The sequence below is a fragment of the Apium graveolens genome, chromosome 10, assembly GCF_009905375.1.
Source record: "Apium graveolens cultivar Ventura chromosome 10, ASM990537v1, whole genome shotgun sequence".
NCBI lineage: Eukaryota > Viridiplantae > Streptophyta > Magnoliopsida > Apiales > Apiaceae > Apium > Apium graveolens.
The window spans coordinates 195,058,166-195,080,213 of record NC_133656.1 but is presented as its reverse complement, the minus strand read 5'-3'; the positions used below and the strand labels follow the sequence as shown (position 1 = coordinate 195,080,213).

At 37.5% G+C, this 22,048-nt stretch overlaps 1 long non-coding RNA gene across 1 annotated transcript; it reads left to right on the top strand.

Annotated features, from left to right (window-relative positions):
- The first annotated feature begins 6,379 nt into the window (after window positions 1-6,379).
- On the top strand, window positions 6,380-21,516 carry LOC141689418 (uncharacterized). Its single transcript, XR_012562378.1, has 6 exons — window positions 6,380-6,814; window positions 6,965-7,032; window positions 20,810-20,930; window positions 21,019-21,112; window positions 21,260-21,299; window positions 21,382-21,516. It is a non-coding gene; the product is annotated as an uncharacterized LOC141689418 (long non-coding RNA).
- Window positions 21,517-22,048: the final 532 nt, after the last annotated feature.

Genomic DNA, 22,048 nt, shown 5'->3' with positions numbered 1-22,048 from the left:
CAAAGATATCTAAGCCGTTGTGCAATTTACTTGAGAAAGATGTGCCTTTTAAATTTGATGATGAATGTTTGGCAGCATTCGAGATTCTCAAGGAGAGTTTGATCACGGCACCAGTTATTACAGCACCAGATTGGACAGAACCATTTGAGATGATGTGTGATGCGAGTGATTATGCGGTAGGCACAGTTCTGGGACAGCGCAAGAAAAATCTCTTCCATGTGGTCTACTATGCGAGTAAGACTTTAAATGGGGCCCAATTGAACTACACCACTACTGAGAAGGAGCTTTTGGCTATAGTCTTTGGCTTTGAGAAATTTCGATCTTATCTGCTTGGTACGAAAGTAACAGTATTCACTGATCATGCAGCTATTCGCTATCTGGTTTCTAAGAAGGATTCGAAGCCGAGACTCATTCGTTGGGTGCTTTTACTTCAGGAATTTGAGTTAGAGATCAAAGATAGAAAAGGTACTGAGAATCAAGTAGCTGACCATCTCTCTAGGTTGGAGAATCCCGATTCTACTTCACAAGATAGGACGTTAATCAATGAATCTTTTCCGGATGAGCAGTTGTTTGCAATTCAGGAGGAAGAACCATGGTTTGCAGATATTGTAAACTATCTTGTCAGTAATATAATGCCGCTTAATTTGACATCCGCTCAAAAGAAGAAGTTTCTGCATGAGGTAAAGTGGTATATGTGGGATGAACCATATTTGTTTAGACAGGGAGCTAATCAGATCATCAGGAGATGTATCCCGTTCTGTGAGACGGAGGGGATATTACGAGACTGCCATTCCACGGTTTATGGTGGACACTATGGAGGTGAGAAGACGGCAGCTCGTATTCTGCAAGCAGGTTTTTTCTGGCCTACTTTGTTCAAGGATGCTCATCAGTTTGTTTTAAGGTGTGATCGTTGCCAAAGAGTGGGAAATTTGTCAAGGAAGGATGAGATGCCATTAAATGTGATGCTTGAAGTCGAGGTCTTTGATGTATGGGGAATCGATTTCATGGGGCCTTTTATCTCGTCTTGCAATAATCAGTACATCTTGCTGGCAGTCGATTATGTCTCAAAATGGGTCGAAGTTAAAGCTTTACCGACAAATGATGCAAAGGCAGTGCTAAATTTTCTTCATAAGCAAATTTTCACAAGGTTTGGAATGCCTCGGGTAATCATAAGTGATGAAGGATCGCATTTTTGCAACCGTAAGTTCACTTCTATGATGCAGCGTTATAATGTGAATCATCGAGTAGCTACTGCCTATCATCCGCAAACAAATGGTCAAGCGGAAGTGTCTAACAGAGAGATAAAGCGCATTCTAGAGAAGGTTGTTTGTCCGTCAAGGAAGGATTGGTCTTTAAAGCTCGATGAAGCTGTTTGGGCTTACAGAACAGCATACAAAACTCCACTTGGGATGTCACCGTTTCAGTTGGTGTATGGTAAGGGATGTCATCTACCGGCGGAGCTTGAGCATAAGGCCTACTGGGCATTGAAGAAATTGAACCTGGATTTAGATGCAGCTGGTAAGAAAAGAATGCTTCAGCTTAATGAACTTGATGAATTTCGACTTCAAGCATACGAGAATAACAAAATGTATAAGGAAAAGGTGAAGAGGTGGCACGATAGGAAGCTACATCCTAAGTTATTTATGCCAGGGAAACAAGTTCTGTTATTCAACTCTCGGCTCCGACTTTTTCCTGGGAAGTTGAAATCAAGGTGGTCTGGACCTTTTATTGTCAAAACTGTGTTTCCACATGGAGCGGTGGAAATTTTTGAGAATGATTCGGACCAAGCATTCAAGGTTAACGGTCAGCGGTTGAAGCACTACTATGGGGACATGGCAAACCGAGAGGTGGTTAGTGCCATTTTGTTGACTACTTGAGAAAGGTACGGAACGTCAAGCTAATGACGAAAAAGAAGCGCTGCGTGGGAGGCAACCCATGAATTGTTGTTACAGGAACCCTTAGAAGTTAATAACCTATCCAAAAACACAAAAAAATCAGAAAAAAGGGGCTGAAAAAAAAATTTTCCAGAGACCCTCTGCGCGCCCGCGCAGCTATGCTGAGCGGCCGCGCAGCTTGCTGCGCGCCCGCGCAGAAATGCTGAGCGGCCGCGCAGGGGTCGAGTTCCAGAAATTTTTTTACAGTTCAGGAAAAAAAAAAAACAAAAACACAAAAACCCATCACAGCCCATAAACCCACGAATTCTTTTCCCATTACCCCATGATTTTATCCCTCAACCCCACTTCTAATCTAATTTAACCTACTCCACACACTATATATACATACACCTATCCTACATATCTCCCACAAACTTCCTACACTTAAACCCTCTCATAAATATCAAAAATCAGTTCTTACACACTTTTATTCACAAATCAATGGCACCCAAGAGAGCACGCACTATTGACAGCAGCAGCACAGTTCCTACTGCTGATTCATCAAGGGGTACTGCTGCAAGGCCTCGGTTAACAGACAGAGCTGCGGAGGAGGAGTATACTAGGCTATTGGGGAAGCCAATTCTGAAGGAGAGGGGGTTTTTACCATCAGGGAGGGATGGTGAGTTGTTGCCCATGATTGCAGAGAAGGGGTGGATAGCTTTTTGTGAGTCACCCGAAGCAGTACCGATGAGTGTTGTTCGCGAGTTCTACGCGAACGCGAAGGATGAAAAGAATGGGTTTTCTGTAGTTCGTGGGCTGACGGTTGATTATCATCCTGCGGCGATTCGCCGTGTGATTGGACAGCGAGAGAGGAAGCCCGAGGAGGAGAACTGGAATGAAAAGACTGCTGAAGATTTTGACTTGGATTTGATTTGTGTGACTCTCTGTCGACCGGGCACAGTTTGGAACCGCAGTCCAGCCAATAATGAAATCGTCACTTTCCGGCGATCTCCATGAACAGGTATGCCCGTGCATGGAATGCATTTATATGTGCTAATATTTTGCCTTCTTCACATGCACACGAGGTCACAGTTGAGAGAGCACAGTTATTGTGGGAAATTCTGAATGAGGAATACTATGTGGACCTTGGTGTGTTTATCTACCAAGGAATTCTGAAGTTTTTGAGGGGAGCAAAGCATATGAACATCCCTTATGCATCCACGGTTACGAAGCTATGCCAAGCAGTAGGAGTGAACTGGCCGGCTCATGAGCAGTTGCAGTTGCCAGCAGCTCCGATAGATTCTGGCACTCTGAATGGGATGCAGGAGTGGACCGGTGGTGAGCCTGAGGAGCATGGGCTGGGTTATCGTCTTCCAGGAGGGCGTCCAGCACGAGGTGCTACTATGGCTAGGCCAGGGCGTGGTTAGGCTGGTTCTTCGAGAGCTCAGGAGGGTGCTGGGATGGGTGATGCCCAGTATAGGAGGCTTTCACGGCGGATGGATGTCATGTATGAGACGCAGAGCAGGTTTGCTCAGGAGCTCACCCTTGCGTTAGGGACTGCTTTTCGAGGCCTTGGAGCTGATATCCAGTGGCCAGTTTTTGGTGAGGACTCTGCATACCCGCCGCCTGATACTCCACCCACTGAGGGTGATGATGATGATGACTCCGAGTAGGTATACCCTGTGTTCCTTTCTACTACCTTCACTGGGGACAGTGAAGATTTTAAGTTTGGGGGTGGTAGTTAAGGAATATTTTGTGTGTGTCATATAGCTGCATATTCATGATAGTTAGTTCATATAGTAGCATAATTTTTGCCATATAGTTTTTTTATATAGCTTTATTTGTTTGTCATATCATATAGCTCATGCATATACCATGATCCCTTTTGCAATGATTTATCGACTGAATTATGATATTGATGCGAGTGTAGTGATAGCATTAAAGTGATATTAAGTTGTGTAGGTTGATAATACATGCTAGAAGCACTTGTATTTTCACTAAGTCTTAGAGAATGCTTAAGGGCTAGGTTGTTGTTATGATCTGATTATTTTCGAGGATAATCTATTTATTATGCTTAGAATTTGATAATAGGTTCTTAGTGGTAAAGGCATGAAAAAGAAAAAAAAATGGAGTAAAAATGGAATTTGTTGCTAGTTGTGGCTAGGCGTCAAATGGCTAGTAGCCGGCTCGCATGTTATGCGAGTAGTCTAGGGTTGAGCAAGATGGAGCGAAACGCACTTGCTCAGAAAAAAAAAAAGAGAAAAAAGAAAAAAAAAATTGCATAATTGATCAAGAGTGGGCTCTTTGGTATTCGAGTTATTAAGTTCTTAGGGGACTTTGTGCCTAGTGACCTAAGGCTTTTAGAGTCTGGGATCCGCTAACCTAACGCTCGTTACATGGATACCATTGTATAAGTCTTTTGTGGACCTCACTCATTGCACGGTCAAATAAGCATTTGAGTTGTAAATAAAAAGCACAATTCCGTGGTAAGCTCCAGAGTTCTTGTAGTGTTGTATATCACTTTGTGCCTAGAATTTTTATTCTTTGTATAATCGTAGGATTGCCTTGAAGATAGTCTAGTCATAGTAATTGGTCTAGTTCCGAAGCATATCTGTTAAGCATTTGCACACACCACGTTTCTGGCTGTATGTCCGTTTGCATGAGTTTATTGATCTTTAGTTGTCTAACTGCATTCGTTGAGATGTAACAATTTGGTTGGTTAATTGTAGTAAGGGGGATCGTTGCATTTTCTTATAGATTGCATTCATGCATATTTTTATTTGTTTTTGGAGTCTGTGATGCTTGACGACAAGCATCGATTTAAGTTTGGGGGTGTGATAAGTGGCATTTTATACCACTTAGAACGTCTTAAAATGGCTTAAATTGGTGTCTTGAAATCAAGTATTTTGTGTATTTGATGCGTTTTTCTAGTGTTTATGCATTTCAGGGTATTAGTTGCATTTCGGAGGAGGAATCATCAAGAATAAGCCTTGGCATGTGTTCACCATTGCGAGAGGAAAAGAACGGGCAGATTACGGCGAAGAAACGGAGCAAACCTGGAATTTTTCCGGTAGGGTCCTGCGCGCCCGCGCAGCAATGCTGAGCGGCCGCGCAGCAGCCTTGCGCGCCCGCGCAGAAATGCTGAGCGGCCGCGCAGGGTCGGGGAAAAAGCTGAATTATTTTAGACTTCTACTTCTGTTTGGCTTCCAACTTCTACGTAATCTGAGTTTTATGGGACTATTATATAAGTAGATTTGAGACGTTTTCATAGGGAATAAGAAGGAGATTGTGTTTTAGATTGTGTTTTGCGCAAGAAGCGAAGGAGATAAGGAAGAAGACTGATTTAGCACACTGCAGCGAAGAGGAAGCATATATTCTTGTGATTCTTGTTTCGTTGTAACGTTGGATGCTAGTTTTCTTACTTTAACTTATTTACTCTTGTGACGTACTCTGTTTTAATATAATTAGTTTAGTTATTATTTTCTTGTGTTGTTTATCATGATTTCATATGAACCCATGATGGCGATAAGTTCTATTATGGGCTAATCGTGATCATGGGGTTGCAACGGATTTATTATGAAATTCTTTAGTTCATTGTTTAATACTTTAGTGTGTGATGATTGCATGATATCTAGTATTGGTTGTGTGTATTCGTCTTATGTGTGTCGCGAACATATAAGATAGGGTGTTAATCTCTTGTGAAGCGACGGTGGATCTTGAGATTTAGAACTTGTCATGCTAGCATAGGTTCATGTACGTTGTGCATGATTAGTGGGTAATTCTAATAGTTTTATTTGCCCTATGTAATCAAAAGGAATAACTTGTGCTTAAATTGTTGTGTTGTCAATTTCTGTAGACATATAGGAACTCAACATAATTGATGACTATTCAACTTCTATCTTAATTGTGGATGTTTGGTAGAATGGTATTAGTACAATGAAAGTTGGCTTTTATCAGTTTTGTGTTATTCGATTAATATCATCACTGTCACATGCTAAAGGTAATAACAATGGCTATAGAAGAAATTAATAATGAAGTTGTGATCTCATGAGTGTTTTATTATTGATAAATTGAAGTGTTAGTTAAGTGGTTAATTAAGTAGTTAATTATAGTTAATATTTAATCAACAATTTTAAGTGTTATCTTAACATTGAGAAGTAATCATACATTAGTGAGTGAGTTTAATTAGACAATAACTTAGTCTGAGTCTCTGAGGGAACGAACTAGAAAGTATTCTATATTACTTGCGAACGCGTATACTTGCATGAATATTAGTGCATGTTTTCGCCCTAACACAAACCCTCAGTGAAAGAGGTTGATATCTTTGAGGCTGACTCTGCATCCTTACCTGATGAATTACTTTATTCTACTTGTAGTGGAAGTAGCCTGTGGATTGAGATAATTGTTTTACAACATACACTTTAGGAATAAGGTTAGCTGTCCTCTTTCAGTTTTAGTGGTTTAAATAAAATCAATGCATTAGGGCCTAATTTAGCTTGTGCCATTTTCTTTTTTTAGTAATTTTTGTTTGGTAATTTACTTTTGGTATTTTATTGTTTGTGAAAGTGATGAATTTGATGGTAAATATTTGACCCTTTTGCTGCTTAGTCGTTATTTGTAATCAGTAAGTTAGCTATAGTGTTGAGTTTTATGTGAGATTATCCAATTCAAATGTATTGGATCATTGAATACCTCAGCAATTGAGACTATAGCAACGAGCTCAGAGGTCAGCAATTGAGACTATAGCATCTGAGGGATGTTAAATTTGTATAAATTTGCAGGTAGTGATCTCATCTGGAAAGACTGTTGCTGAATTTCAGATGTTTGAAGAGATACAAAAACTCCCTTGCAGAGGATTGACTATTATATGGCTTGCTCCTTCTGAATCTGGGTTTGACATATAGAGCCGTTTATTTTGTCCTAAACTGGGGATTAATGAGGTAAGCTTTAAGCTAAACATCACGACTCAAGCTATTAAGTAACAAAAAGGGTTTATCTAAATGTTGAACATTTGTCTTGAGTGCTGACTTGTGATAAGTCGGTATTTAGATTATGGAATTGTGATATGTGGTTTTTTTGTGTTTGTGCAGGGCTATATATCTTGGGGAGACCTTTTGCGGTTATATAAGTATAAATAATAGTTCTAATTTCAATTAAGGTAATTGTATTTCTCTATCACCCTTTTTACATTCTTTTTTAAACTTGAACTTCTTACTCTTGTGCTGTTATTATATACTAGCTACATTATCGAAGACATTTAATGTCATTTGAGACAATGGTCAACAATAATGTGTAATATGGATCAGAAACATGTTAGTTACCGAATATCGTTTGTGTAATATGTTAGATATATTTGATAATGTCATGGCTAATATGTTTTATGTTTAGATTTCAGATCTTATTTGAACAGAACAAATCAGTACTTAACTGATCAGTACTTATACTGGAAGTCAGAACTTAAGGGATATCAGTACTTATGTTATCAGGAGATAGATATTAGAACTTAAGTGCTGAAGGACGATCAGATAAGGACAGTAGCTGATTAAAGTTAAGAAGATCAAGATAAACATAAGAAGAGATATGCATGAAGAAGGAATTCCGTGAAGAATGGAATACTTGGAATAGAAGATATCTGATTGATATATTTTAGGAAGCAGAATTATATTCCATATCAATTAGCGATTATCTTGTAACTGTGTAGTATATAAACACAGACATAGGGTTTACACTATAAGTGTTATCATTATCGAGAATATTATTTATTATAACCCTAGCAGCTCTCGTGATATTTTGTTCATCACTGAGAGATAACAGTTCCAGATTGTAACAGAGTTTATTGTTTAAATAAAGTTTGTTTTCTGTTACATAAGTTCTTGAAGTTTGATTTGATTGTAATAAACACTGTATTCACCCCCTCTACAGTGAAAGTGTGACCTAACAAGTGGTATCAGAGCTATCTGTTAACACACATACAGTTAAAGATCCAAACACAATCATGTCTGACACAGAAACTCCAACTAAGCCTACCAAAACTGAGGAATCATCAAAGACATCAACTCAGAGTCGATATGAGACTATCAGAGTTCCCATATTGAGACCATCTGAATATCCCATATGGAAGGTAAGGATGACCATGTTTCTGGAAGCAACAGATCCAGAATACCTTGATAGAATCAAGGAAGGGCCTCACAAACCTACCAAGCTCGCTGTTGTAGTTGCAGGTGAAGCAGCAATGACCGTACCAAAGGAAAAGAATGATTACACTGCTGAAGATATAGCATCTATTGCTAAGGATGCCAAGGTACGTCACTTATTGCATAGTGCCATTGATAATGTAATGTCAAACAGGGTAATCAACTGCAAGACTGCTAAGGAGATATGGGATGCACTGGAGACAAGGTGTCAAGGAACTGAAACAGTTAAGAAGAACAGGAAGACAATACTCACTCAAGAGTATGAACACTTTGACTCTAGGACTAATGAGTCATTGACTGATGTATATGATAGATTTGTCAAACTCTTGAATGACTTGTCATTAGTAAATAAGGAGTATGATCTTGAAGATACAAACCTCAAATTCCTGTTAGCTCTTCCTGAATGTTGGGATTTGAAGGCAACAACAATAAGAGACAACTACAATCTTGATGAAACAACTCTTGATGAAATCTATGGAATGCTCAAGACTCATGAACTTGAGATGGAACAAAGAAGCAAGAGGAAAGGAGGAAAGTCAAGGACAGTTGCTCTCAAGGTTGAAGAGGAATCCCCCAAACCACCTTCCTCAAAGAAAGATAAGGGTAAAGCTCTTATCATAAAATCTGATACTGAGTCATCAAGTTCTGAGAGTGATGATGACTCAGATTCTGAAAGCTTGCCTGAAACTGATGCTGATGAGGAGATGATGAAGCTGTGTGCTCTTATGGTGAAAGGAATCACAAAGATTGCATACAGGAAGTTCAGGAAGGGAAAGAAGTTTTCCAGGAAAGGCATAAGTTCTGATAAGAAGAATTTCAGAAGATCTGAAGGAAGAGGAGGAAAGTCTGACAGAGGAGATTACGCTAATGTTAAATGTTATAATTGTGGTGAGAAAGGCCACATATCTCCTGATTGCAAGAAGACCAAGAATGACAAAGGCAAAGCTCTTGTCACAAAGCAGAAAAGCTGGACAGACACCTCAGACTCTGAAAGTGAGGAGAACTATGCATTGATGGCAAATGCTGATAAATCAAGTTCTGAGAGCAGTTCTGAAGCTGCTGAAACAAAGGTACCTCAGACTACTTATGCTTTTCATACTGATGATATTAATGAGTTGAGAAGATATCTTAAAACCATGTTTGTTAGTTATAGAGATCAAACTTTAACATGTGAAAGATTAACTTCTGAAAATCTTGCTTTTAGGAAAAGAAATGATTTCTTAGAAAAAGAGTTAGTCATGTTTCATCAAACTCAGCAGGATAGAGATGATGCTTTTTATGTTAGGGATGAAGTGCTAAAAATGAATGAATCTCTAAAAACTGAGTTAGAAAAGGAGAGAGAGATTATCAGAACTTGGACTAACTCTGGCAAAACAACTCAAAATTTGCTAAGCAGTGGAAACTGGAAAGAGGGCTTAGGCTATGGAGAAAATAAAAAAGGAACTGTAGAAATTAAGCCTGTTGATAAGCAAAAGCCGAAGTTAAAACCTGTTAAGTTTGTAACTGAAAAATCCGAAAATGAGAAATCAGAAGTTAAAAAGGAATTAGCTTCTGACAAACTAAAACAGGAAAAGACAGCTGAAGTTAACATAGGCTTAATGACAAAGAAGCAGCTTAAGCATAAGCTGAAAGATGTTAAGAATACAAACAAGGTAAAATCACCTAGGAAAAACAGGAATGGAAAGGAAGGTGTGAATAAAAGCAATAACTATAAATCTGTTCCTGATGCTCCTAGGAAAGCATGTCATAACTGTGGAAGTTCTAACCATCTGGCTTCTTTTTGCAGGAAGAATAAGAATATTAACTCCTTATCTACAAAGTCAGGAGTTAAGAGTCAGTCTGTTAGATACAAACCACAAAATCCTTGTTTTCATTGTGGTAGTTTATGGCATTCCATTTATACTTGTAAGGAATATCATAGTTTGTACTATGATTATTATCAAATAAAACCTTCTTTAAAGAAAGTTTCTGTTGTTCCTTCTAGTATAAGTTCTGATAAGAAAACTGTTAACATAAAATCTGATGTTAAATCCGCTGCAAATGTTAACAAACCTAAAAAGGCCAAAGGATCCAAGCAAGTCTGGGTCCTTAAAACTAATAATTAGTGGTCTTTTTGATTGCAGGGCAACAGGAAAAATATTTTAGTTCTGGACAGTGGATGTTCAGGACATATGACTGGAAATAAGGCCCTGCTATCAGACTTTGTGGAGAAAGCTGGCCCAAGTGTTTCTTATGGAGATGGCAACATTGGAAAAACTTTGGGATATGGCAATATCAATCTTGGGAATGTCATTATTAAAGATGTAGCTCTGGTCTCAGGACTTAAACACAACTTACTGAGTATAAGTCAAATCTGTGACAGAGGTTATCATGTTAATTTCTTTGCAGAACATTGTGAAATAGTTAGTAAATCTAAAGGAAAAATTGTTCTAAAGGGATTCAGGCGTGGTAACATTTATGAAGCTAAGCTTTCAACAAGTTCTGATGGTTCTGCAATCTGTTTAGTGAGTAGAGCCTCAACTGAAGAAAGCTGGAATTGGCACAAGAAACTCTCTCATTTAAACTTCAACAAGATAAATGAACTGATCAAGAAAGATCTTGTGAGAGGACTGCCAAAATCAGTGTTTGTTCCTGATGGTCTTTGTGACTCATGTCAGAAGGCTAAACAAAGAAAATCTTCGTTCAAGAGCAAGACTGAATCATCAATTCTTGAGCCTTATTATCTACTTCATGTTGATCTATTTGGTCCAGTGAATGTCATGTCTATTGCAAAGAAGAAATATGCGTTGGTCATAGTAGATGAGTTCACCAGATACACATGGGTGTATTTCTTGCACACAAAAAGTGAAACTGCATCTATCCTGATTGATCATGTCAAACATCTGGATAAATTGATCAAAGATTCTGTGAAAATTTTGAGGAGTGATAATGGCACTGAATTCAAGAATTTGATAATGGAAGAGTTCTGCAAAAATCATGGAATAAAGCAGGAATTTTCTGCTCCTGGAACTCCACAGCAAAATGGAGTTATTGAAAGGAAGAATAGAACTCTAATTGAAGCTGCACGAACAATGCTTGAAGAAGCAAAGCTTCCAACCTATTTCTGGGCTGAAGCTGTGCAGACTGCTTGTTTTACTCAAAATGCAACACTCATTAACAAGCATGGAAAAACACCATATGAGATGGTGAAGAACAAGAAGCCAAATCTCAAATACTTTCATGTATTTGGATGTAAGTGTTTTGTTCTCAAGACTCATCCTGAACAGCTATCCAAGTTTGATCTAAAAGCTGATGAGGGAATCTTTGTAGGATATCCACTTTCTACAAAAGCCTTCAGAGTCTATAATTTGAGAACAAAAGTGGTCATGGAATCTATCAATGTCTCTTTTGATGACAAGAAGATCACTGGACTTGAAGATTGCATTGATCATGATAAGCTGAGATTTGAAAATGAAGATTCATATTCTGATACCTCAAGTCCTGACAGTCTAAGTTCTGATACTGTAAATTCTGATGGATTAAACTCTGATGTTATTGAAACTGTGGTGACTACGTCAAAGGAAGATGCACCAATGCAGGGGGAGCATACTCAAGATATTATTACATCTCAAGAAGCATCAGAACATACATCTGGCTCTTCAAATTCTGATTCGTCAAGTTCTGATAAGCCAAGTACTGACAGTACTGAAAATCTAAATACTGAAGGATCCAACTCAGAGAGCATAGTTTCAGGGGGAGCATCAGAAAATGAAACCGAAGACAGCATGAATCATGGGGGAGCATCCAGTTCTAGAGAAAATCTTCCATCTGCAAGGAAGTGGACAAAATCACATACACCTGATTTAATAATTGGAAATCCTAAGGCAGGTGTCAGAACTAGAACAGGTACTTCGAATGAATGTCTTTACAATTCTTTTCTCTCTCAGTCTGAGCCAAAGAAAGTGGAAGAAGCTCTTCAAGATGCTGATTGGGTGCAAGCAATGCAGGAAGAGTTGAATGAATTTGAAAGAAACAAAGTCTGGACCTTAGTGCCAAGACCCAAGAATAGATCGGTTGTTGGTACAAAGTGGGTATTCAGAAACAAAACTGACAGTGATGGCATAATTGTAAGGAACAAGGCAAGGCTGGTTGCAAAAGGATATTCTCAACAGGAGGGAATTGACTATGATGAAACATTTGCTCCAGTTGCTAGGTTAGAAGCCATAAGGATATTCATGGCTTATGCTGCTCACAAAAAGTTTACTGTCTTTCAAATGGATGTGAAAAGTGCTTTTCTCAATGGAGAATTGGAAGAGGAAGTATATGTTGAACAACCTCCAGGCTTTGTAGATTCCAAACATCCAGATTATGTCTACAGGCTTGATAAAGCACTTTATGGACTTAAGCAAGCTCCTAGAGCATGGTATGAGACTTTAGCTCAGTTTCTTCTGGAAAGTGGATTCAACAGAGGAACTATTGACAAAACATTGTTCTATCTCAACCATGGCAAGGACTTACTTTTGATCCAGATTTATGTTGATGATATTATTTTTGGGTCTCCAAATGACAAACTTTGCAAAAAGTTTGCCAACCTAATGCAGTCAAGATATCAGATGAGTATGATGGGAGAACTTAGTTATTTTCTGGGCCTTCAAGTCAAGCAGAGTGAAGAAGGAACTTTTATTTGTCAATCTAAGTACACCAGAAACTTGCTGAAAAAAATTGGAATGCAAGACTGTTCAAGTGCATCCACTCCCATGGCCACTGCAACAAAACTGGATAAGGATACTGGTAATTCAGTAGATATTACTGATTACAGAGGTATGATTGGCTCACTTCTCTATCTAACTGCTAGTAGACCAGATATCATGTTTGCTACCTGTCTTTGTGCAAGATTTCAAGCAGATCCAAGAGAACCTCACTTAACAGCTGTAAAAAGAATCTTTAAGTATCTTAAAGGAACAGCTGATCTAGGATTATGGTATCCTAGAGAATCAGATTTTAAATTAATAGGTTACTCAGATGCAGATTTTGCAGGTTGCAAAATTGACAGGAAAAGCACAAGTGGTAGCTGCCAATTTCTTGGAGGCAGGTTGGTTTCTTGGTATAGCAAGAAACAAAAGTCAATTTCCACATCAACTGCAGAAGCAGAGTATATTGCTGCAGGAAGCTGCTGTGCACAGATTCTCTGGATGAAGAATCAGTTACTAGATTATGGGTTAACGTATTTCAAAATCCCTATTTACTGTGATAATCAAAGTGCTATTGCTATGACAGGTAATCCAGTTCAACACTCTATGACAAAGCACATCAGCATCAGGTACCATTTCATCAGGGAACATGTGGATGAAGGTACAGTGGAATTGCATTTTGTTCCCACAGATCAACAAGTAGCAGATATCTTCACAAAACCACTGTGTGAAGCTACCTTTTCAAAATTGGTAAATGAACTTGGAATGATTTCAGGTTCTTTCTCTAAATCTGCTTAAACTTGTTCTATGTTATCAGACTTTATGATCAGTATTTACAGAATTAATCTCTTTGTATATTCTGTGCATTAATTGATAAATGTCTTTAAGTACTGACTGTTGTCTGATATATGTTTCTAAACTCTGATAAGTGATATGTCTGTTTCAGTAACTATTCAATCCTATGAGGATAACTGTGCTAGATACTGACCTACTAGTCTTCAATAAACAAATGATCCCATGAAAGAAGTAATTATTTCTGTGGAAATCTTATGACACAAGCAAATTCTGATATCTGAGCTTAGTTAAGTTTACTTTGTATATCTTATTACTAAGTCACAAATTAGAATAATGCTACTCATCTGTTTAAGTTCTGATTCTAGTAAAACTGCTGAATGTACTAAGTGCTGATAAACCTCACTTATCAAAAGAAGAAGAACAATAATCAAAGAATAATATCAGGTACTCCTTTGAGATCTAGAGTAAAAATGTGAAAGGGACGACCCAAGTGCATTGCTGGTATTAAGTAAATATGCATTAGAAAAGCAAAATATTTTCTTGGTGACTTTTCACACTCTATGATTACTGGAGAAATACTCTGATAATAGCATAAATTCTGATAAACAGTCGTGACTCACTTACACTGAGAAGCCTCTGTAAAATAGAATTTCAAAAGATGCATAAAATTAGCACAAAAACAGTAGAGGTGAACTCATGCATGAACTCATTTATCAGTAGGTTTCAGGATAATGACAGCTCTTTAGCAAAATTTTAATTATGACTTATTTCTAAGATGTACTGAAGTAGATCAGACTTTACTCTTTGTCTGTTATTTAGCTTAATGCACACACACATCACTCCATATGAATGATGAAATTTCTGTGGTGGTCTATGTTATTTTAGATCAACAGTCATTGTGTCACTTTTGCACAAATTCTGAGGACAAGTTCTAGTTACACGTTCTGATGATTAAGTTCTGACGTTCATAACTAAGAACTTATATGAGTATTTACTAAATAGATATTCCTTGTTCGAGTTAAGACATTATGTTCTGATGACTGTTAAGTTCTGGTATAGGTCTAAGTTCTGATTTTTCAGTCTAACCCTTTACTTGACTTATCTGTGAGTAAATTTTGGTAACAGTCTCAGCTCAATTTCGAAATGTTGAAGTGGAAGATTAATAGTCTATGGTTAAAACATAATGGCACTCGTCCTTGAACAGTTCACTCTTGTTACATGTGCACATTCCTTTTCCAATGACTGTTATTCTTTTTCAAAGTCTAGGGAGACGAGGTAGAATTAATTCTACCTGTCTGCATTCAATATCTTTGTGTCTCTTGGCATTCTCTTGCCTATAAATGCAACCACTTCACATCAGTCTTTACATCACATTCTTCTCACACACTTATCCTCCTTCTTCTTTCAAAAACACAATGGTTCGATACAACATGTTTTTGAACACACAAACCTTCACAATGGAGCTCAGTTGTGCCGAGTGGCAGCAGGAGTGGCATATAACAGCCATTCCTGAGGAGATCTGGGACTCTGTCCCACAGGAGGTGCTGGCTCACCTTCTATTCTTCGAGATGGATTACCATCGCCATCTGGAGCGCCTGGAGGAGGAAAGGCGGGAAGCTATCCGTCAGCAAGAGCGAATCATTCGACTCGCTATCTTGTTTGTCGAAGATAGGAAGAGGAGGATGACTTAATCTCGTCTTCTTCCTGTTCTTCTTCATCCTCAGCTTTGTCAGGCTTCTTAGCTAAGACTAAAGCTGTTGACGATAGGATTAGAAGCTTAGGGAAAATCTTGTATTGATGTAATTTCTATTTCATATATGTATTGACTTGATATATTAATGAAAACTGTTTTTACTTCAAGATTTTGTCTCTGAGTTATTTTATCTGTAGTGTTAAATCCTGCTTGATATTCTGATGACCATTTAAATTTTGTCTTTATTTAAGTTCTGATTCTTTGTCAGCACTTATTCATCGAAATTATCTCGGTCATTTTTAACATGATTCATTTTCAGAATATTAATGTTGCAGTGAAAAACAATTCAATCAGTGATAACGGTTTCAATTTTGAATTAAACCTGTGTCTCTTGATAACTGAAATGGTTTTTCCTTGAATCAAGGCAACTGGATAAGTAATCATTCCTGTTTTCTCGAGCCCAGTAACTATCCGTTATTACTGCATGTCTGACAGGTGTCCAACGGTAACATTTTTCTTCGAGTATAAGAACAACAGAGAGAAGATTTCTTTAATCTTTTACTTTCTTTATACTTTATCTCTCTTCTTACTTTTACTCTCTTTCTCATTCTTTCTCACGTTGGTTTTTTATACAGACATTATCTCACACACCTAACAGGCATACTTGAATTTCAATATTTTTTCACATGGCACCAAAGGATTTAATCATTGATGGAGCAAAGTTTGTTCCAAACAACTATGCTGCAATTCTTGATCATGCTGAAGCTCCATCTGAATTGCATTTTGTGCAAGATCTTCTTGCACATAGTGAGGTTGGGTACGCCTTAACTCAGCCTGAATTATTTTCAAGTCAACAAGTTCTGCGGTTCTGGAGGACTGGAGTTTATGATGATGGTGGTAAACGAGGAACTCCCAGTATTATCTTCCAAGTGGGTGATTCTTCCTATGTAGTCACTCCTGGTACAGTACGAAGAGCATTACATCTTCCAGAAGATTGTACCTTCTCTATACCAGAGGAATCAGACCTTCGGGGGTTAATGACTGATTTGGGATATGAAAAGAGTCTGACGAAACTTGGACAGTTGAAACGGGCTAATATCAGAAGAGAATGGAGTTTCTTCTTCGATTGCATCACCAAGGCTTTTGGCAACAAGTGTTCAAATTTTGATGCCATCCCAATTCTGAGTCAGCACATCGGGTATGCTATTATCCATCAAACTCATTTTGATTTTGCAACTGGAATAATTGGTTTTATTAGGGATAGGATGACAGAGGATCGAGATGTTGTTTATTTTGCTAGATTCTGTCAACTTATTTATACGTATTGTACTGCTGAACCCCAGTTAGTCAGCACTCAAACCCCACCTTTTAAGGTTGCAAAAAGGTACTTTAACGACCTGATAAATGCTGACACAAAGAAATCAATGGTGAGACAATTACAGATTCCTCAGTCTGTGAAACAGATTCTGGTAAATGCTGATCCTGCTACTTACAAATCTGTTTACTCAAATGTTCAACCAACTCACCATAACCAAAATCCATCAACCTCAGTCCCTACCTCTCATTCTACTCAACCTACCCTCAGAACTTATCTCAAATCCTATCTCTCCACTTCACAGACTGCTCAACCTTCTTCTTCAGCACCTACTGTGAAGCCTACATCCTCTAAGCCAAAGAGAACAAAGACTGTTCCTCAAACATCTCAGAAGAAGAGGAGGATTACTTTGAGAGATGAATCAGATTCTGAGGATCAGATTCCCTCTTCAGAACCTATGATAGATGAAGCTGAGAAGGCAACTTCTCAGAAGGATTCTGCAATTGGGGGTTCTAGGCTTCTCAAGAGGCTTAGACGTATGACGGTTCCTGCAACTCCCAAGGAATCCAAATCAACAAGGAAGTACAAGAAACAGAGGGCACAGAGGCCAGTTTCAGATGATGAGGAGGAAGCAGCTAAGGAAGGGGATCAGGAATCTCTGATCTCACAAGACAAGGAATTTGCTCCAGTCACTTCTTCTCCATCAACTCCATCTCAGGAACCTGTATCTGACAAGGCTAATTCACCTTCTATATCTCTTGTTGATCCAGGCACAAGTGCTGAAATTGATATTCAGAACTTGGTTGTGCCTGAAATACTTTTCTTAGAAGCTCCAACAGCAAATAATCCTTCCACAACACCTGTTACTGATGCTGTTCAAACTCCTGAGTTATCACTAACACCTTCTCTGCATCAAGATGATGATCAGATTTTAGGTGAGCATCAGGATATGGCTGTTGATCAGAACTTAGTATCAGATCAGCAATTAGAGGATGTTGAAGCCTCCATTGCTACTCATACAGTTGTCTTATCAGAAGATACTGATTCTTTAAGTTCTGATGCTGCAAATGTTGGAGATACTGGTGAAGCTGCTACAACTGTAGATGCTGATGAAGCAGGTCCTTCAGGACATACTCCTCCTAAGTCTGAACTGCTAAAGGAGTTTGTTATCAGGGATGCACCAGTACCTTGGAGTGAAACTCCTGCAGGTCAGGAGTGGACTAAGGAATGGAACTCAGTTTCATGTGTTCCAAATGCTTTACATCTTGCTGAGCACTTGACTAAAGCTGATGAAATGTTACATTCTGATGATTTTAAAATCCAGCTTAGAGTCACTGCATTGAGTACTAAACATCTATAAGGTCTTCATTCCAACACTCATGCAGAGCTACACAAGATTCAGGAGAACTTTATTAAACAGGAACAAGTTTGGAAACTTGATAAGAAAAAGTTCTTTCAACCTACCATTGACAGGGTTGCTTATATTGAGAAAACTCAAGAGAAGCAACAAGCTCAGATTGATCAAATTCTGACAAATCAAGCTTCTCAGCAATCGCAACTTACTGAAATCCAGACCTCAGTGGAACTACTTATCTCTCTTTTATTACCTGCTGATGCCAAAAAGGGGGAGAAGGTAATTAAGTCCAAATGCAAAACCAACAAGTCACTGCAAGGAAAGGATGATGGAAAAGATGACCAAGGAAACTCTGGAATGGGTGGTGGTCATAGTCAAGGTAGAAGGTTTACATCAAGACAAGCTAGTCACAGAACAAGTTCTGATACTGGGAAAAGAATAAGTTCTGCTGCTGGTAAAAGGATAAGTTCTGATGAACTTCTAGATCTTGATGAGAAAATGTCAAGACAGTTATTTCTTCAAGAAAATCCAGGGATGGACTTGGAAAGTTTAAAGGAAGAAGAAGCCAGACTTAAATCAGAGAAAGTCACATCTAAATCTGAAGCTTCTGGTAAAAAGTTACTTCCAAAACCTAAAGGCATTGTGATCAAAGAAAGGATACATACTGAAAAAACTTTGGCTAGATCACAACCACAGATAGATCCAAGATCCAAGGGTAAAGAAAAGGTTGGTGAACCTATCAAGCCTTATGTACCTCCTGAGGAAGAAGAAATTACTGATGGAAAAGATAATCTTGCTCTGACTTCAAGAAAAGTTCTTAAAACAACCTCTGACATGGCTCAAGTTGTTCAGAGTCAAGAAATTGTAAGTTCTGATATTCAGAAGAAGCAAGTAACCTCTGACAGTGCTCAAGTTAACTTGATATCAGAAAATAAATCTAAAACACTCCTACCAGGATTCACTAAAGCAAAACAGACTCAATCTTTGAAGACTACTTCAAGTGGTTTTGAAGCAAGAGTAGTTACTGGAAAGGAAGCTAGAGATAAAACTGGATTGGGAAGTGCTGATGAAAGAAGAGTACACAACACTACCGATGATCCAACTTCCTTGAGTGAACCAGGTATTGGAGCAACTCCTGAGAGATTGAATCAACTAGAATCTGTACAGATGGTTTACCATACCTACTTGAAAGAATACATCATGTTGTATTTCATGACAGATGGTAGGGTTTATCATATAAGACAAAATGCCATTCCATTGAAGTATTTTGAAGAATTGGAGCATGTATTATTCTTACTTCAAGTGGATGACAGAATAACAGAGACTGCTGCAAACTACTTAAAGGAACAGATTCAGAGACAGAAAAGACTTTATTCTGTTAAGTCTGACAGCAGATATGTTCCAAAGTACAGAAATCACAATGGTGATATTGTTGATATGAAGCCTAATACTACACAGATCAGAACATATCTTGGTATTAAGGGGCTTGAATTCAATCTAGAGTCTAATAAAGCTTATGTCATAAGACTAGATCGGGAGTTGAGAAAAGCAAAGATTAATGATCTCAGAGCTGCAATATTTCAAACTGGTGAAGATACTGCAGAGCTTAAAGATGTCAAACGGAGAATGATTGATGAACTCAGATATGCTGAGAAATGTTTGTTGAAGAATTATCTCAGAACAACTCCTGACATCAGAGAGATCAGAAAATGATGAAGCCAAGTCGAAGATCTACAACTGCTTAAATTCTGATATTTATACAGATTGAAGTTGTTATCAGAAGTTGAATTGGTAAAAACTTTAAGGACTGTAAGTTGTAGTTATCTTGTCTATTTCTCATGCATTTGTACTTAATGTTTTTGACATCATCAAATATCTGTTAAACTTGTATATTTTGTTAATTTACAAGTTGGGGGAGATTGTTAGATATATTTGATAATGTCATGGCTAATATGTTTTATGTTTAGATTTCAGATCTTATTTGAACAGAACAAATCAGTACTTAACTGATCAGTACTTATACTGGAAGTCAGAACTTAAGGGATATCAGTACTTATGTTATCAGGAGATAGATATCAGAACTTAAGTGCTGAAGGACAATCAGATAAGGACAGTAGCTGATTAAAGTTAAGAAGATCAAGATAAACATAAGAAGAGATATGCATGAAGAAGGAATTCCGTGAAGAATGGAATACTTGGAATAGAAGATATCTGATTGATATATTTTAGGAAGCAGAATTATATTCCATATCAATTAGCGATTATCTTGTAACTGTGTAGTATATAAACACAGACATAGGGTTTACACTATAAGTGTTATCATTATCGAGAATATTATTTATTATAACCCTAGCAGCTCTCGTGATATTTTGTTCATCACTGAGAGATAACAGTTCCAGATTGTAACAGAGTTTATTGTTTAAATAAAGTTTGTTTTCTGTTACATAAGTTCTTGAAATTTGATTTGATTGTAATAAACACTGTATTCACCCCCTCTACAGTGAAAGTGTGACCTAACATAATATGTGGGTATGGTTGGGTTTAAGTCAGCATTTGATGGGATGACTTGGATGGTTCTAAATTGTCATTTGAAAACCACAATGATTCTTCGGATTTGGTTTCTTTGAAAATTAGTCTCCTCGGTGATTGCCAGATTGGAAAAACAAGTTTTCTGGTAATTACTGATACTTTTTTATTAATGAAAAATATGAATGGCTCAGTATATTATCAAATAGGACACCGAATATGATCAAAATTACGCGTTCATTGCTGTTGCATAGTTAATTTGTTATTCGTTAAATAAATGTATTAGGACCTTTAGGATCAATAGGTTGGAGAACAGATGTATGAGTATTTGTTGAGCATTGTAGCAGTATGTGAAACATGTATTGATATTATTAATTTTGTATTTTAGGCAAAATATACAGGCAGGGAGAAATTGAAAGAATTGCAAGAGGTGATAGGATTGACGCACATGGATAAAACATTGTGTGTCAAAGGAGCTCGAATTGCATATACGATTTGGGAAGTTGAAGGTAATTTACCTGATTAAGCGATTTTTTTCACGAAGGGATCTTCAAATTATTTTCTTTGGACATTAATGTTATATGATATATGATGCAGGAAATAATAATCAAAAGCAGCTTCCAGTTGCTTGTAAAGATTCCGTAGCAATATTGTTCATGTTTGATCTTACAAGTCGCTGTACTTTAAACAGGTAAACCTAGCTAGCTAAGTGATGTCACATTATGTTATAGAGGATAATTTTAATCAACAGTAATTAGTTGGAATGATGCTGCAGTTGAATTGTAATCCCAGAAAACAAAAATCGTGAATTTGATTATATGTTTTTTTCCTCTGTCAGTGTTATTAGGTGGTATCAAGAAGCCCGGAAATAGAATCAGGTGAGTAATGCTTTGAATCGGTTTGATAATCATCCTCATTGTTCGAAAAGTATAATTCATTTACTTGTTTAAATTGTTGCAGAGCGCAATTCCAGTACTGGTGGGAGCAAGAGTTGAAGATTATAATATAAGCTCCAGAGGTTGAGAATCGTGTTCGGATACATATTTATATAGAATTGTGTCGGAACATTTTTACAGAATTTGCTGATACAAGAATGTAATTTTTGCATAACATGATTCATCTCTTTGTAAGAGTTTATATTTATTAATATATATTGAGCTAGTCTAATTATTCTCAAAATATTTTCATTTATATTGTGGATTTAAAGATTTGTCTATTTATTATAATTTTAAAAATTAAGGAAAAACAAGCAAAATGAAATAATATTATCTGAATTTTGAAAAATTATTTATGTGGCCCCACAAAATATAGGCCCCAGAATGGGGCTCCCCACATTTCTGAAAGAAATTCTAAGGTTTATTGCAACACACTTAGTATGTTATTATACCGACCAAAATATGTTGCTATTGATATCTATTGTAACATGATATGATGTGTTGCAATAGAATAACTATTGTGTTGCTATAGATACCTATAATAACTAGTTACGGGTCAACATAACTCTGATCTTAGCCCATTTTGGCCTTGTAGCAACATTTTTTCGGGTCTATGGCAACACAGTTTGGGTGTTGCTTAATGCAATCTATGGCGTAGTGATATATATATATATATATATATATATATATAT